Raw genomic sequence first — 15666 nt, forward strand, 5'->3', positions numbered from 1 at the left:
AGGATGCGGGTGGCGCTGTGGGTTAAAAACCACAGAGCCTAGGACTTGCTGATCAGGTCAGCGGTTCGAATCCCTGCGATGGGGTGAGCTCCCATTGCTCGGTCCCTGCTCCTGCCAACCTAGCAGTTCGAAAGCACGTCAAAGTGCAAGTAGATAAATAGGTACCACTCTGGCGGGAAGGTAAGTGGCGTTTCCATGCGCTGCTCTGGTTCGCCAGAAGCGGCTTAGTCATGCTGGCCACATGACCCGGAAGCTGTATGCCCGCTCCCTTGGCCAATAAAGCGAGATGAGCGCCGCAACCCCAGAGTCGGCCACGACTGGACCTAATGGTCAGGGGTCCCTTTACCTTTACCTTTACCTTTACAGGGCAGCCAAGCAGGGCTTTTCTTATGTTGCAAGTGATAATCTGTGCAAGCCACGCACCAGCTCCAAGCATCTGCCCCAAACACACTTCAGTTTTCTGCCATGTTTATTATTACTGGATCTCAAGCATGTGGTTTTGGTCAAATGTTTGTTTGTTTTTTAAGCTGATGTGAGGTTTTTTTTTTAAATTGCATAGACTAACTCATTTAAAATATGAAGGTGCAGCAAAAATACAAGTGATACTTCCGCAAGTCGTTGGGCACATATTTATTAAAATGAATAACCCGGGTTCCTCTTTCGGCCTCCGTTCCGCACGAGAGGCAATTCGCCATTTCACTCGGCAGAGGGCGCGCTTCTGGTCAGAACGGCGTCGGAGTCTCTTGTCTTAGAATCTCCTCCTCTTTCAACTCGGCGCCACCAATCACTGCGCCTCTGTATCCTACCTCTCTGCCCATCGCTATTACGCATGCGCATAATACCCTAAAATACCCTAAAAGGTGCAGTCTTCATGAATCTGTAAAAAGTTCAGTTCCCATTGGCCATCGATGTTATCCGCCATTTGCGGGGCAAAACTGGTAGAAATAGCTATAGTGGAGTAAGGTTTAAGAGGTAGGGGAGAGAGAAATCAGGAGTGCAGTGCTTTCAAATAATCACTATGCGCCGAGGACATTTTTTGCTGTTGTTCTTCGATTTAAAAATAAAATAAAATAAAATAAAATAAAATACTATTCCCCATTGGCCCGCACGCTGAAAAAGCCGATTGAGAGCCGGAAGTGAGGACCGCCCAGACAGAGGAAAGTCGTGGGCTTTCCTCTTCGACGGGAAACCTTTGCCGCATGCGCTGTGCAGTCGGGCGACTGGCTCTTTCCCGTCAGCCCCTGCGCGATATAAATACCCACGTCCTGCTCGTCCAGTGTTCATTTCTAGGCGCGCAGGAAGAAGAGGTAAGTGGTGGAACTGCTGCCTCCGCCTTAAAGAGAGGTAAGCGCGGCCGTTTAATCTCGCCAGAAGCAATAAATTAGGGAAAGTAACAATTATTAGTGATTATTTAAGCTGTTTTTATGACTGCACCGTTTTGATACCTTGGTAAGTGAAAGAAGGATAGAGCCAAGTCAGAGGCTGATTCTCCGATCCAGTGTTTTAAATATTTCCCCCAGCGCTCACCCTTGTGAAATGTTAAGAAAGCCAGGCGAGGGTGCGCTCCGTCTTGTGTTTTTACGAGATTTCTGACGGGCAGAAGGGCAACAGCGAAACATTCAGTGATGAGACTTTCCCTGTTGAATTTCCGCCCGTTTCTGGAATTTCAAAGTGGAAGGAGCACCGTTGTTGCAGTTAGTGCCTCGGAAAACTCTATAACATAAATTATTGGGAGAGGGAGAGTCCCTGCGCCTTGAAAGTGTGTGGCTGCAGGCAGAAATTCAACAGGTGCAGCAAGTCGGGGTGTGTTTTGGAGGACAGCAGCTGGCATGGGTGGCAATTTGCCTTTGAGGTCTGGGAAGAATGGCGCCCTGCAGCAACCCTTCCTCTGCTTGCAGTTCACTTCACTGGTTTCCATCTGGGATTCCTCTTGGCTTGTCTGCGCTTGGGAAGAAAGCTATGAGCAGCCTCATTCCTACCCGTTTGCATGGATGTCTTCTTTCTGAAGTTCTGTTAAACTTGCAAGGCAAATTGGAGCTTTCTTACCCCTCTAAAAAGTTTTATTGTTTAATTAGTTTCTCACCTTTCCTTAAAGGAGCTCAAGGTGGTGAACGTGGTTCTCCCCTCTTCCCATTCCATCCACGCTAGCATGATCCTAGGTTTGATTTTAAAAGCTTTTTTCTGCTTGCTAGTGATCTCTTAACAGTGTACACATGTGCATATCGTGGTGCTGATGGGTGGGGAGGAACCTTTCAACTTTGATCATTTCAAGCAAGATTGTGTTTAAAAGCTATATGGGGTTCTGAAGCATCAAAATTTAATCTGCAAAAATACAGATTTTCCGGGTCTGCATAAAAGGCGGATCTACACGGATCCTCATGGATCCTCCAGTTTTTTAAAAATAATTCCAACAAATGCAGTGTCAAATCACACCTAGAAGGCACGCCTACAAACTGGAGTATAAAAAACGTGGATCCAACAATTTGCCGCGCTGCAGCACCATAAAAACATGGATCCGAGGCACGGATCCTCATGAATTCATATGATTTTTATATTGAAACAAAATAAAAACACCATGCTACTGTAGACCACATCTTAGTCGGTAGGAGGAACCAAAAAAATCACGCATCCACTGTTTCGTGGAGCCGCAATGGCGCAAAAACATGGTTAAAAAACACGGATCCTCATGAATCCTCATGATTTTTGCACTAGATCAGCCCAAACTCACTTTCAAATTACACATCATGTCCAGGGGCACAACATCCACCACAGAAATCACGGATCCATGGCTTCCTGGCCATACCATGGCCCAAAAACGTGGTTTTCAAGAACGGATCCTCATGGATCCTCACACTTTTTGCATTGGGCCAACCCAAACTCACCGTCAAATCACATATCATAATAAGGGGCACAGCCTACACCACAAAAAACTCGGATCCAGGCCTGCCTGGCCACGCCCTGGCCCAAAAACGTGGTTCCGAAGCACGGATCCTCATGAATCCTCATGATTTTTGCACTAGATCAGCCCAAAGTCACCATCAGATCAAACATCATGGCCAGCAGCACAGCATGCAACACAAAAATCACGTATCCACGGCTTCCTGGCGAAACCGTGGCCCAAAAACTTGGTTCCGAACCACAGATCCTCATGGATCCTCATGTTTTTTGCATCGGCCACCCCAAACTCACCGACAAATCACACATCATGTCCAGAGGCACAGCCTGCACCACAAAAATCACGGATCCACGGCTTCCTGACCATACCGTGGCCCAAAAACGTGGTTTTGAAGCACGGATCCTCATGGATCCTCACGCTTTCTGCATTGGGCCACCCCAAACTCACCGTCAAATCACACATCATGTCCAGAGGCACAGCCTGCACCACAAAAATCACGGATCCACGGCTTCCTGACCATACCGTGGCCCAAAAACGTGGTTTTGAAGCACGGATCCTCATGGATCCTCACGCTTTCTGCATTGGGCCAACCCAAACTCACTGTCAAATCACACATCATGCCCAGGGGTACAGATTACACCACAAAAAACTCGGATCCACGGCTTCCTGGCCACTCCAAGGCCCAAAAACGTGGTTCCGAAGCACGGATCCTCATGGATCCTCACGCTTTTTGCATTGGGCCAACCCAAACGCACCATCAAATCACACATCATGTCCAGGGGCACAGCCTGCACCACAAAAAACTCGGATCCACGGCTTCCTGACCATACCGTGGCCCAAAAACGTGGTTTTGAAGCACGGATCCTCATGGATCCTCACGCTTTCTGCATTGGGCCAACCCAAACTCACTGTCAAATCACACATCATGTCCAGGGGCACAGCTTACACCACAAAAATCTCGGATCCACGGCTTCCTGGCCACTCCAAGGCCCAAAAACGTGGTTCCGAAGCACGGATCCTCATGGATCCTCACGCTTTCTGCATCGGGCCACCCCAAACTCACCATCAAATCACACATCATGTCCAGAGGCACAGCCTGCACCACAGAAAACTCGGATCCACGGCTTCCTGGCCACTTCATGGCCCAAAAACGTGGTTTTGAAGCACGGATCCTCATGGATCCTCACGCTTTCTGCATTGGGCCACCCCAAACTCACCGTCAAATCACACATCATGTCCAGAGGCACAGCCTGCACCACAAAAATCACGGATCCACGGCTTCCTGACCATACCGTGGCCCAAAAACGTGGTTTTGAAGCACGGATCCTCATGGATCCTCACGCTTTCTGCATTGGGCCAACCCAAACTCACTGTCAAATCACACATCATGCCCAGGGGTACAGATTACACCACAAAAAACTCAGATCCACGGCTTCCTGGCCACTCCAAGGCCCAAAAACGTCGTTCCGAAGCACGGATCCTCATGGATCCTCACGCTTTTTGCATTGGGCCAACCCAAACGCACCATCAAATCACACATCATGTCCAGGGGCACAGCCTGCACCACAAAAAACTCGGATCCACGGCTTCCTGACCATACCGTGGCCCAAAAACGTGGTTTTGAAGCACGGATCCTCATGGATCCTCACGCTTTCTGCATTGGGCCAACCCAAACTCACTGTCAAATCACACATCATGTCCAGGGGCACAGCTTACACCACAAAAATCTCAGATCCACGGCTTCCTGGCCACTCCAAGGCCCAAAAACGTGGTTCCGAAGCACGGATCCTCATGGATCCTCACGCTTTCTGCATCGGGCCACCCCAAACTCACCATCAAATCACACATCATTCCCAGGGGCAGAGCCTGCACCACAGAAAACTTGGATCCACGGCTTCCTGGCCACTTCATGGCCCAAAAACGTGGTTTTGAAGCACGGATCCTCATGAATCCTCACGCTTTCTGCATCGGGCCACCCCAAACTCACTGTCAAATCACACATCATATCCAGGGGCACAGCCTGCACCACAAAAATCATGGATCCACGGCTTCCTGGCCACTTCATGGCCCAAAAACGTGGTTTTGAAGCACGGATCCTCATGGATCCTCACGCTTTTTGCATCGGGCCACCCCAAACTCACTGTCAAATCACACATCATATCCAGGGGCACAGCCTGCACCACAAAAATCACGGATCCACGGCTTCCTGACCATACCGTGGCCCAAAAACGTGGTTTTGAAGCACGGATCCTCATGGATCCTCACGCTTTCTGCATTGGGCCACCCCAAACTCACCGTCAAATCACACATCATGTCCAGAGGCACAGCCTGCACCACAAAAATCATGGATCCACGGCTTCCTGACCATACCGTGGCCCAAAAACGTGGTTTTGAAGCACGGATCCTCATGGATCCTCACGCTTTCTGCATTGGGCCAACCCAAACTCACTGTCAAATCACACATCATGTCCAGGGGCACAGCTTACACCACAAAAATCTCGGATCCACGGCTTCCTGGCCACTCCAAGGCCCAAAAACGTGGTTCCGAAGCACGGATCCTCATGGATCCTCACGCTTTCTGCATCGGGCCACCCCAAACTCACCATCAAATCACACATCATTCCCAGGGGCAGAGCCTGCACCACAGAAAACTCGGATCCACGGCTTCCTGGCCACTTCATGGCCCAAAAACGTGGTTTTGAAGCACGGATCCTCATGGATCCTCACGCTTTCTGCATCGGGCCACCCCAAACTCACTGTCAAATCACACATCATATCCAGGGGCACAGCCTGCACCACAAAAATCATGGATCCACGGCTTCCTGGCCACTTCATGGCCCAAAAACGTGGTTTTGAAGCACGGATCCTCATGGATCCTCACGCTTTTTGCATCGGGCCACCCCAAACTCACTGTCAAATCACACATCATATCCAGGGGCACAGCCTGCACCACAAAAATCACGGATCCACGGCTTCCTGACCATACCGTGGCCCAAAAACGTGGTTTTGAAGCACGGATCCTCATGGATCCTCACGCTTTCTGCATTGGGCCACCCCAAACTCACCGTCAAATCACACATCATGTCCAGAGGCACAGCCTGCACCACAAAAATCATGGATCCACGGCTTCCTGACCATACCGTGGCCCAAAAACGTGGTTTTGAAGCACGGATCCTCATGGATCCTCACGCTTTCTGCATTGGGCCAACCCAAACTCACTGTCAAATCACACATCATGTCCAGGGGCACAGCTTACACCACAAAAATCTCGGATCCACGGCTTCCTGGCCACTCCAAGGCCCAAAAACGTGGTTCCGAAGCACGGATCCTCATGGATCCTCACGCTTTCTGCATCGGGCCACCCCAAACTCACCATCAAATCACACATCATTCCCAGGGGCAGAGCCTGCACCACAGAAAACTCGGATCCACGGCTTCCTGGCCACTTCATGGCCCAAAAACGTGGTTTTGAAGCACGGATCCTCATGGATCCTCACGCTTTTTGCATCGGGCCACCCCAAACTCACCATCAAATCACACATCATGTCCAGAGGCACAGCCTGCACCACAAAAATCACGGATCCACGGCTTCCTGACCATACCGTGGCCCAAAAACGTGGTTTTGAAGCAGGGATCCTCATGGATCCTCACGCTTTCTGCATTTGGCCACCCCAAACTCACCGTCAAATCACACATCATGTCCAGGGGCACAGCTTACACCACAAAAAACTCGGACCCACGGCTTCCTGGCCAATCCATGGCCCAAAAACGTGGTTTTGAAGCACGGATCCTCATGGATCCTCACACTTTTTGCATTGGGCCAACCCAAACTCACTGTCAAATCACACATCATGTCCAGGGGCACAGCTTACACCACAAAAAACTCGGATCCACGGCTTCTGGCCACTCCAAGGCCCAAAAACGTGGTTTTGAAGCACGAATCCTCATGGATCCTCACGCTTTCTGCATTGGACCAACCCAAAATCACTGTCAAATCACACATCATATCCAGGGGCACAGCCTGCACCACAAAAATCATGGATCCACGGCTTCCTGGCCATACCGTGGCCCAAAAACGTGGTTTTAAAGCACGGATCTTCATGGATCCTCACGCTTTTTGCATTGGGCCAACCCAAACTCACCATCAAATCACACATCATGTCCAGGGGTACAGTCTGCACCACAAAAGACTAGCATCCACGGTTATCTGGCAACGCCATGGCCCAAAAACGTCGTTTTGAAGGTCGGATCCTCATGGATCCTAACGCTTTTTTCATTGGGCCAACCAAAAATCAACGGCAAATCACACATCATTTCCGGGGCACAGCCTGCACCAGAAAAATCACGGATCCATGGCTTCCTGGCCACTCCATGGCTCAAAAACATGGTTTTGAAGCACGGATCCTCATGGATCATCACACTTTTTGCATTGGGGAACCCCAAATTCACCCTTCATTCACATATCTTGTACATAACCACAGATCTGACCACCAACATCATGGATCTACTGCTTCATGGCCCTGGCCAGATGCTACCCTGGATATATTGGCCAATTTTTAGGTGGGTGTGCTGGGATGGAGGAAACGGAGTCGGCTGAATCTCTATCCTTTAAAGATGGGCGTCCAATGGCTGGGCCAGAATAATTTCAGTTTGGTTTGCCAGCTCCCAGCTCTTCATGGGGTGCAATAGTCACCTGTAGCTGCCATCAGGAGTCCTGGTGTGATCCTGGATGCTTCTGTCTCTATGGAGGCATTGGTCACAAATGTAGCCAAACTGGAATTTTTGAATCTATGTCAGGTTAGGCAATCGGCACTGTACCTGTCCCTTTCCAACCTAGCCATGGTGATCCATGCAGTAGTCACCTGCATACAGTACTAGAGTACTTTAACTTGCTATACACCTGAGCCGGGGAGTGCAGGGTTTAAATATGTGTGTGTGTGTGTGTGTGTGTGTGTGTGTGTGTGTGTGTGAGAGAGAGAGAGAGAGAGAGAGAGAGAGAGAGAGAGATATGCAGGGCTACCCTTGAGACTGCTCCAGAAACTCCAAATGGTCTAAAATGCAGATGCATGAGTTCTTTCTTGGACTTTGTGGAGAGCCCACATTCAGTTGGTTGTTAATCAGCTGGATTGGCTCCAGGTGGAGTATCAAATCAGGTTCAATGTTTTGGTGCTAATCTTTAAAGCCCTAAACAGTCTGTGACCTTTCTTATCTGTGGGAATTATCTTCCAATACACCCCCATGAGTGTGATGCTCATCTAACAGCAACCTACTGGTGGTCCCTGGCCCAAAACATATCCAGCTGTCCTCAACCAGAGCCAGAGCCTTTTTGGTGGAACACTTTGTCTAATGAGACCAGGGCTCAGTGCAATCTATCTCAGTTCTCTCACTTGTCATGGTGAGTGGGCTTGCACATTCCTATGACCCTTGTGAGTGAAGCCGTTGGGAATCTCGTACTCCCAGCAGGGTCACCCAAGGTGGTAAGGTCAAAGAAAATTAAATATGCTCAGAGTCCTGTAGTGATTTCATGCTCTTTATTGCAGCTTGTAAAACAGTGACTGAATTTCCCCCAAAACCTCAGGCTTTTATAGACATTATTTACACAATGAGTCCCATCTGAATGGCTGATTCTGCTTCCCTCCTGGAGCCTGATTGGTCTTTCCTGCAAGCCAATCAATTCTTGCATTCTAGGATCCTACTTGCCTATTGTTCTAGGATCCAAGCTTAGTACATAACAGGGAAGGAGCTAGACAAAGAATGAGCCAAGAAGTCCTCAATGGCAGAACAGGCGGGTGATAACAAGCAGTGTGTTACAACGGCTGTGAAGGCGGATGAAGGCTGCATGAGATAGGATCCACCAGTTCGTCGTGACTACTCATGCCATCAGAACAGAGCCCTACTGCGAAGGCTGTGCGTTGGTCAGTGTGCACTGATCTACACACATAAAACAAATTCACGCACAGGCATCTTCCAAAAACCCAACCCAACCCCCCCAAACCCAACCCCCATGGCGATCACTAAATGGCTACAGGGGCAGGAATGTGAAGCCCCTAGTCATGAACCGACACATGGGCATTCAGTCGTTCTGACTCAAGGAATAAGGCAGTTGAGCAGCTCAGCAGCTGTATCCATGACTGAGCAGCCCTTTTTAGGATCCACTATTCTCACCCCGAAAAGGAGAAGAGGCTGGAAATGGTGCCCTAAACATAGTATGCCTCCCTTTTTCCCTGACTGGATTACCGCGCCCAGGTGGAATCTCTTTTCCCATAGTTTGAATCTATTATTCTGCATCCTAGTCTCTAGAACAGCAGAAAACAAGCTTGCTCCCTCTTCAACATGACATCCCTTCAAATATTTAAACATGGCTATCATGTCACTCCTTAATCTTCTCTTCTCTAGATTAAACAAATCCAGCTCCCTAAGTCTCTCCTCATAGGGCTTGGATTGCAGACCTTTTACATTTTGGTCACCCACCTCTGGACATGTTCCAGCTTGACAATATCCTTCTTCAACTGGACACAGTATTTCAGGTGTAGTCTGACCAACCAGAATAGTGTGGTAGCATTCCTTCACTTGATCTAGACACTATACTCCTATTGATGCAGCCCAGAATTGCATTGGCGTTCTTAGCTGCCACATCACACTGTTGACTCATATTCAGCTTGTGGTCAACTAAGACTCCCAGATCCCTTTCACTGGTACTGTTGTCAAGCCAAGTGTCCCCCACCTGTGCATTTCATTTTTTCTATCCAGGTGTAGTACCTTACATTTCTCCCTATTGAACTCCATATTGTTGGTTTTGGCCCAGCTCTCTAGGCTATTCAGGTCATTTTGAATTCTGACCCTGTCCTCTGGTGTATTAGCAACCTGTCAGGGAACTGACATCAGAGACACGGGAGAAGGAGAGGGTCTCAGACTCTGCAGGTGAAGGTCCTAGCACAAGGGGGAGACTCAGCTCGGTGGAAGGGGAAGGAAATACGCGTTACACCAAGAGTCCAGGAGAGCAATGGGAAGAGGAGGTGGAAGGGCTCCGGGATTCTTCCCTGGAAGTCAGTGAAGAGAGCCCAGGCACTCCGCTACCCACGCCCACCCTGCGCAGGAGACTCCCGCGCAATGAGAGGCGGAGACGATTAGGTGTCAAACAGCTTTTATGCTGGCAGAGGTTTAAGAAACGCCCACAGACAGATTCTGTCAGTGACTGAGGCAGTCAAGCGGAGATGGGCTGTGCAGTCCGAAGGATTTAACCAGGCAACCAAGCACCCAAACGGGGTCGGTTTACGCACGAGTAACTCCAAACCACTACACAACCCCTCCCAGTTTGCAGTCATTTGCAAATTTGATTAGCACGCCCTCTATTCCATCATCCAAATCATTTATAAAAATATTGAATAGCACCAGGCCCAGGACAGAACCTTGTGGAACCCCAATAGTCATTTTTTTCCAGGATGAAGGTGAGCCACTGATGAGCACTCTTTGGGTTCAGCCCATCAACCAATTACAAATCCACCTAACGGTAGCTTTGTCTAGCCCACATTTTACTAGTTGTTTTGCAATAATATCATGGGGGACCTTTTCAAAGGCCTTACCAAAGTCAAGGTAAGCTGGTACAAGGGAAAGCAGGATTGTAATTACCGTAAAAATTACTGATCACTTTGGATCAGCAGTCTCAACCTAACCCGCTATGTGGGGAGAGCCATGTGTTCCTTTGGAAGGCAAGTGGAATACAGTGTGATACTTATTCATTCATTCATTTATTTACGGCTATTAGCCCATAAAATATGTACAAACATAAAAAAGCACAAAGGCTTAAAAACCGAAATATCTGACAACAGAAGGTGAACACTGCGATGCAAGGGTGGGTCATTGGGCAGAGCCAAATAACAGGATGGGGCCCGGAGAGCTCCAAGGGACGGTTCACAGAAAAAGGAAAACTGAAGACGAGATCCGACATGCACTCAATACAGTGTGATATACTGACAGTTGTTTTAAAAGATGTAACTGTAACTTTAAATCCAGTATCAGAAAAAAACAAAAATAGATGGTCCCTGTGTGGATAGTCATGGTTGCATGATGGAGCCACCCCAGTGACCATGTGGCCTGATATAAGAGGGTTCTAAAATCAGTCCTGAAAGTAGACTGGTTGAGAATGACACACGCATAGCTTTTGCTCTGCCATTAAAAAGGTGAGCTGAAGCAAATTGCCTCCCTTTGGGCTTAGCAATATTTCCTACAGCATTCTTGTTGAAGGGCATTGGAGAGTTAGGTGAGGGTCACTTTTCTGTTTTTCCATCAAGTCCCCGGACAAGAATGCCACGGCATCAGCCCCAAACACTCAGTCTCATAACAAAAAATACTCAACGGAGTTAGGGCTGAGGGTAGGGGAAGTACAATCATGATCTTTCCAGTCCTCTAGAAGCTGAACCTTTTGGTCATTGTGGTCATGGAGCCAAATATCTGTTCCCAAGTTTAAAGATCTAAACAAGTAAAGAACAAGCTTGCCCTTTGCATGCAAAAGCCCTGAAATTCAGCCCATTGGGCAACGGATCATGGGGCTGGGAGGAGGGAGGTAAGGACTAGCACCTTCTCTGCCCTCCACCTCCAATTTGAGAAGCTGAATGTTTATAAAGGCACTTAGCCGATTTCTGCCACGGAAATTCTGAACAGAAACACTCTGCAGGATCAGCTCCCAAAAGAAACTGCTCTATGGTCTCTGTGTTGGGAAATGGGAACAGATCTTGCTCATCACCAACCTTTCCTCCACAAATCATTATCACTACAAGGCTGAACTGAACAGCTTGCTCCAGAGTTTTAAGAGATACGATTCTGTGGTGTAGTGATTAAGAGGGGTGGACTCTAATCTGGTGAGCTGGGTTCGCTTCCCCGCTCCTCCACATGCAGCTGCTGGGTGACCTTGGGCCAGTCACACTTCTCTCTGAACTCTCTCAGCCTCACCTACCTCACAAGGTGTCTGTTGTGGGGGTGGAAGGGAAAGGAGATTTTTAGCCACTTTGAGACTTCTTCAAGTAGAGAAAAGCAGGATATAAAAACTAACTCCATAAATAAGAATTCTACGGAAAAGGACCATCCCTGCCATGATGATGAAAACTATATGTTTGGATTTTGCTGTATTATACCAACCTGTGGAATATGACACTTTGCAGTTTCAAAATCTATTTGGCCACAGTGGATTGACAGTCTGGACACACGAAAACCTCTGGAAGATCTTTTGAATCAATGCCTATGTGAAAGCAGTGGTACCAGTCCTTGCAGTTTCCTTCACAGTAAACCATAGTTAGGTCACCACTGGGCCTCCTGCACCCTTCCTTCAAGAAACATAGTGGCCAGCAGCCTTCAAACAAGGAAGGTAAAATATCTGAGCAATAGGTTAGTGTATCCTTCCATCCCTCTGGGCAAGGTCGAGACACAGTAATATAACTCTCGTTCAAGATTTGTCTCTTCTTGGGAGGAACAGCATCAATTTCCACTTGAAAATATTTGTCTTGTCTTTCAAAATAGTTTTCCCTACAGTACTGTATTATTTCTTTTGCAATCCAGGGTCTAATGGCAGCTGTCAGGGAACTGACATCAGAGACACGGGAGAGGGAGAGGGTCTCAGATTCTGCAGGTGAAGGTCCTAGCACAAGGGGGAGACTCAGCTTGGTGGAAGGGGAAGGAAATACGCGTGACACCAAGAGTCCAGGAGAGCAATGGGAAGAGGAGGTGGAAGGGCTCCGGGATTCTTCCCTGGAAGTCAGTGAAGAGAGCCCAGGCACTCCGCTACCCACGCCCACCCTGCGCAGGAGACTCCCGCGCAATGAGAGGCGGAGACGATTAGGTGTCAAAAAGCTTTTATGATGAGTTTGGCCTGGCCCAATGCGAAAAGCGTAAGGATCCATGAGGATCCGTGCTTCAAAACTACGTTTTTGGGCCACGGTATGGCCAGGAAGCCGTGGATCTCAGTTTTTTGTGGTCCGGGCTGTGCCGCCGGCGATGATGTGTGATTTGATGGTGAATTTGGGCTGATCTAGTGCAAAAAGCGTGAGGATCCATGAGGATCCGTGCTTCAAAACCACGTTTTTGGGCCACGGTATGACCAGGAAGCCGTGGATCCGTGATTTTTGTGGTGCAGGCTGTGCCCCTGGCTATGACGTGTGATCTGACGGTGAGTTTGGGTTGGCCCAATGCGAAAAGCGTGAGGATCCATGAGGATCCGTGCTTCAAAACCATGTCTTTGGGCCATGCCGTTGCCAGATAACCGTGGACCTGAGTTTTCTGTGCTGCAGGCTGTGCCCCTGGACATGATGTTTGATATGACAGTGAATTTGGGGTGGCCTAATGCAAAAAGCGTTAGGATCTGTGCAGATCCGACCTTCAAAACCACGTTTTTGGGCCATGCCGTTGCCAGATAACCGTGGACCTGAGTTTTCTGTGCTGCAGGCTGTGCCCCTGGACATGATGTTTGATATGACAGTGAATTTGGGGTGGCCTAATGCAGAAAGCGTGAGGATCCATGAGGATCCGTGCTTTGGAACCACGTTTTTGGGCCACGGTATGGCCAGGAAGCCGTGGATCCGAGTTTTTTGTGGTGGATGCTGTGCCCCTGGCCATGATGTTTGATCTGATGGTGACTTTGGGCTGATCTAGTGCAAAAATAATGAGGACCCATGAGGATCCGTGCTTCGAAACCACGTTTTTGGTCCATGGCGTTGCCAGATAACCGTGGATCCGAGTTTTTTGTTGTGTAGGCTGTGCCCCTGGACATGATGTGTGATTTGACGGTGAGTTTAGGGTAGCTCAATGCAAAAAGCGTGAGGATCCATGAGGATCCGTCCTTCAAAACCACATTTTCGGGCCATGGATTTACCAGGAAGTCATGGATCCGTGACTTTTGTGGTGTAGGCTGTGCTCCTGGCTATGATGTGTGATTTGACAGTGAGTTTGGGGTGGTCCAATGCAAAAAGCGTGAAGATCCATGAGGATCCGTGGTCCGGAACCACGTTTTTGGGCCACGGTATGGCCAGGAAGCCGTGGATCCGTGATTTTTGTGGTGGATGCTGTGCCCCTGGCCATGATGTTTGATCTGATAGTGACTTTGGGCTGGTCTTGTGCAAAAATCATTAGGATCCATGAGGATCCATGCTTCGGAACCACGTTTTTGGGCCACGGTATGGCCAGGCAGGTGTGGATCCGAGTTTTTTGGGGTGTAGGCTGTGCCCCAGGCTATGATATGTGATTTGACAGTGATTTTGGGTTGGCCCAATGCAAAAAGCGTGAGGATCCATGAAGATCCGTGCTTTAAAACCACGTTTTTGGGCCATGGAGTGGCCAGGAAGCCGTGGATCCGAGTTTTTTGTGGTGTAAGCTGTGCCCCTGGACATGATGTGTGATTTGACAGTGAGTTTGGGTTGGCCCAATGCAAAAAGCGTGAGGATCCATGAGGATCCGTTCTTGAAAACCATGTTTTTGGGCCACGGTATGGCCAGGAAGCCGTGGATCCGTGATTTCTGTGGTGGATGCTGTGCCCCTGGACATGATGTGTGATTTGACAGTGAGTTTGGGTTGGCCCAATGCAAAAAGCGTGAGGATCCATGAGGATCCGTGCTTCAAACCCACGTCTTGGGGCCATGGAGTGGCCAGGAAGCCGTGGATCCATGATTTTTGTGGTGCAGGCTGTGCCCCTGGCCATGATGTGTGATTTGACGGTGAGTTTGGGTTGGCCCAATGCAGAAAGCGTGAGGATCCATGAGGATCCGTGCTTTGGAACCACGTTTTTGGGCCATGGAGTGGGGAGGAAGCCGTGGATCCGAGTTTTTTGTGGTGTAAGCTGTGCCCCTGGGAATGATGTGTGATTTGACGGTGAGTTTGGGTTGGCCCAATGCAAAAAGTGTGAGGATCCATGAGGATCCGTGCTTCGGAACCACGTTTTTGGGCCATGAAGTGGCCAGGAAGCCATGGATCCGAGTTTTTTGTGGTGCAGGCTGTGCTACTGGGAATGATGTGTGATTTGACGGTGAGTTTGGGTTGGTCCAATGCAAAAAGCGTTAGGATCCATGAGGATCCGACCTTCAAAACGACATTTTTGGGCCATGGCGTTGCCAGATAACCGTGGATGCTAGTCTTTTGTGGTGCAGACTGTACCCCTGGAAATGATGTGTGATTTGATGGTGAGTTTGTGGTGGCCCAATGCAAAAAGCGTGAGGATCCATGAGGATCCGTGCTTCGGAACCACGTTTTTGGGCCATGGCATTGCCAGATAACCGTGGATCCGAGTTTTTTGTGGTGCAGGCTGTGCCCCTGGGAATGATGTGTGATTTGACGGTGAGTTTGGGTTGGTCCAATGCAAAAAGCGTGAGGATCCATGAGGATCCGTGCTTTGGAACCACGTTTTTGGGCCATGGAGTGGGGAGGAAGCCGTGGATCCGAGTTTTTTGTGGTGTAAGCTGTGCCCCTGGGAATGATGTGTGATTTGACGGTGAGTTTGGGTTGGCCCAATGCAAAAAGTGTGAGGATCCATGAGGATCCGTGCTTCGGAACCACGTTTTTGGGCCATGGCATTGCCAGATAACCGTGGATCCGAGTTTTTTGTGGTGCAGGCTGTGCCCCTGGGAATGATGTGTGATTTGACGGTGAGTTTGGGTTGGTCCAATGCAAAAAGCGTGAGGATCCATGAGGATCCGTGCTTTGGAACCACGTTTTTGGGCCATGGAGTGGCCAGGAAGCCGTGGATCCGAGTTTTTTGTGGTGTAAGCTGTGCCCCTGGGAATGATGTGTGA

At 49.1% G+C, this 15666-nt stretch overlaps 1 protein-coding gene across 4 annotated transcripts in view; it reads left to right on the forward strand.

Annotated features, from left to right (window-relative positions):
* Positions 1–1221: 1221 nt before the first annotated feature.
* The window catches only part of LOC114603195 (uncharacterized), a 29148-nt gene continuing 14703 nt past the window's right edge, over positions 1222–15666 (forward strand). For 3 of the 4 annotated variants that reach the window (XR_013393782.1, XR_003708067.2, XM_028742004.2), the window contains exon 1: positions 1264–1344. The gene's annotated coding sequence lies outside the window, so the exon portion shown is untranslated. Of the gene's footprint in view, positions 1345–15666 lie in introns of all 4 variants that reach the window. The other variant, XR_003708068.2, reaches the window with a different exon arrangement.

The sequence above is a fragment of the Podarcis muralis genome, chromosome 7, assembly GCF_964188315.1.
Source record: "Podarcis muralis chromosome 7, rPodMur119.hap1.1, whole genome shotgun sequence".
NCBI lineage: Eukaryota > Metazoa > Chordata > Lepidosauria > Squamata > Lacertidae > Podarcis > Podarcis muralis.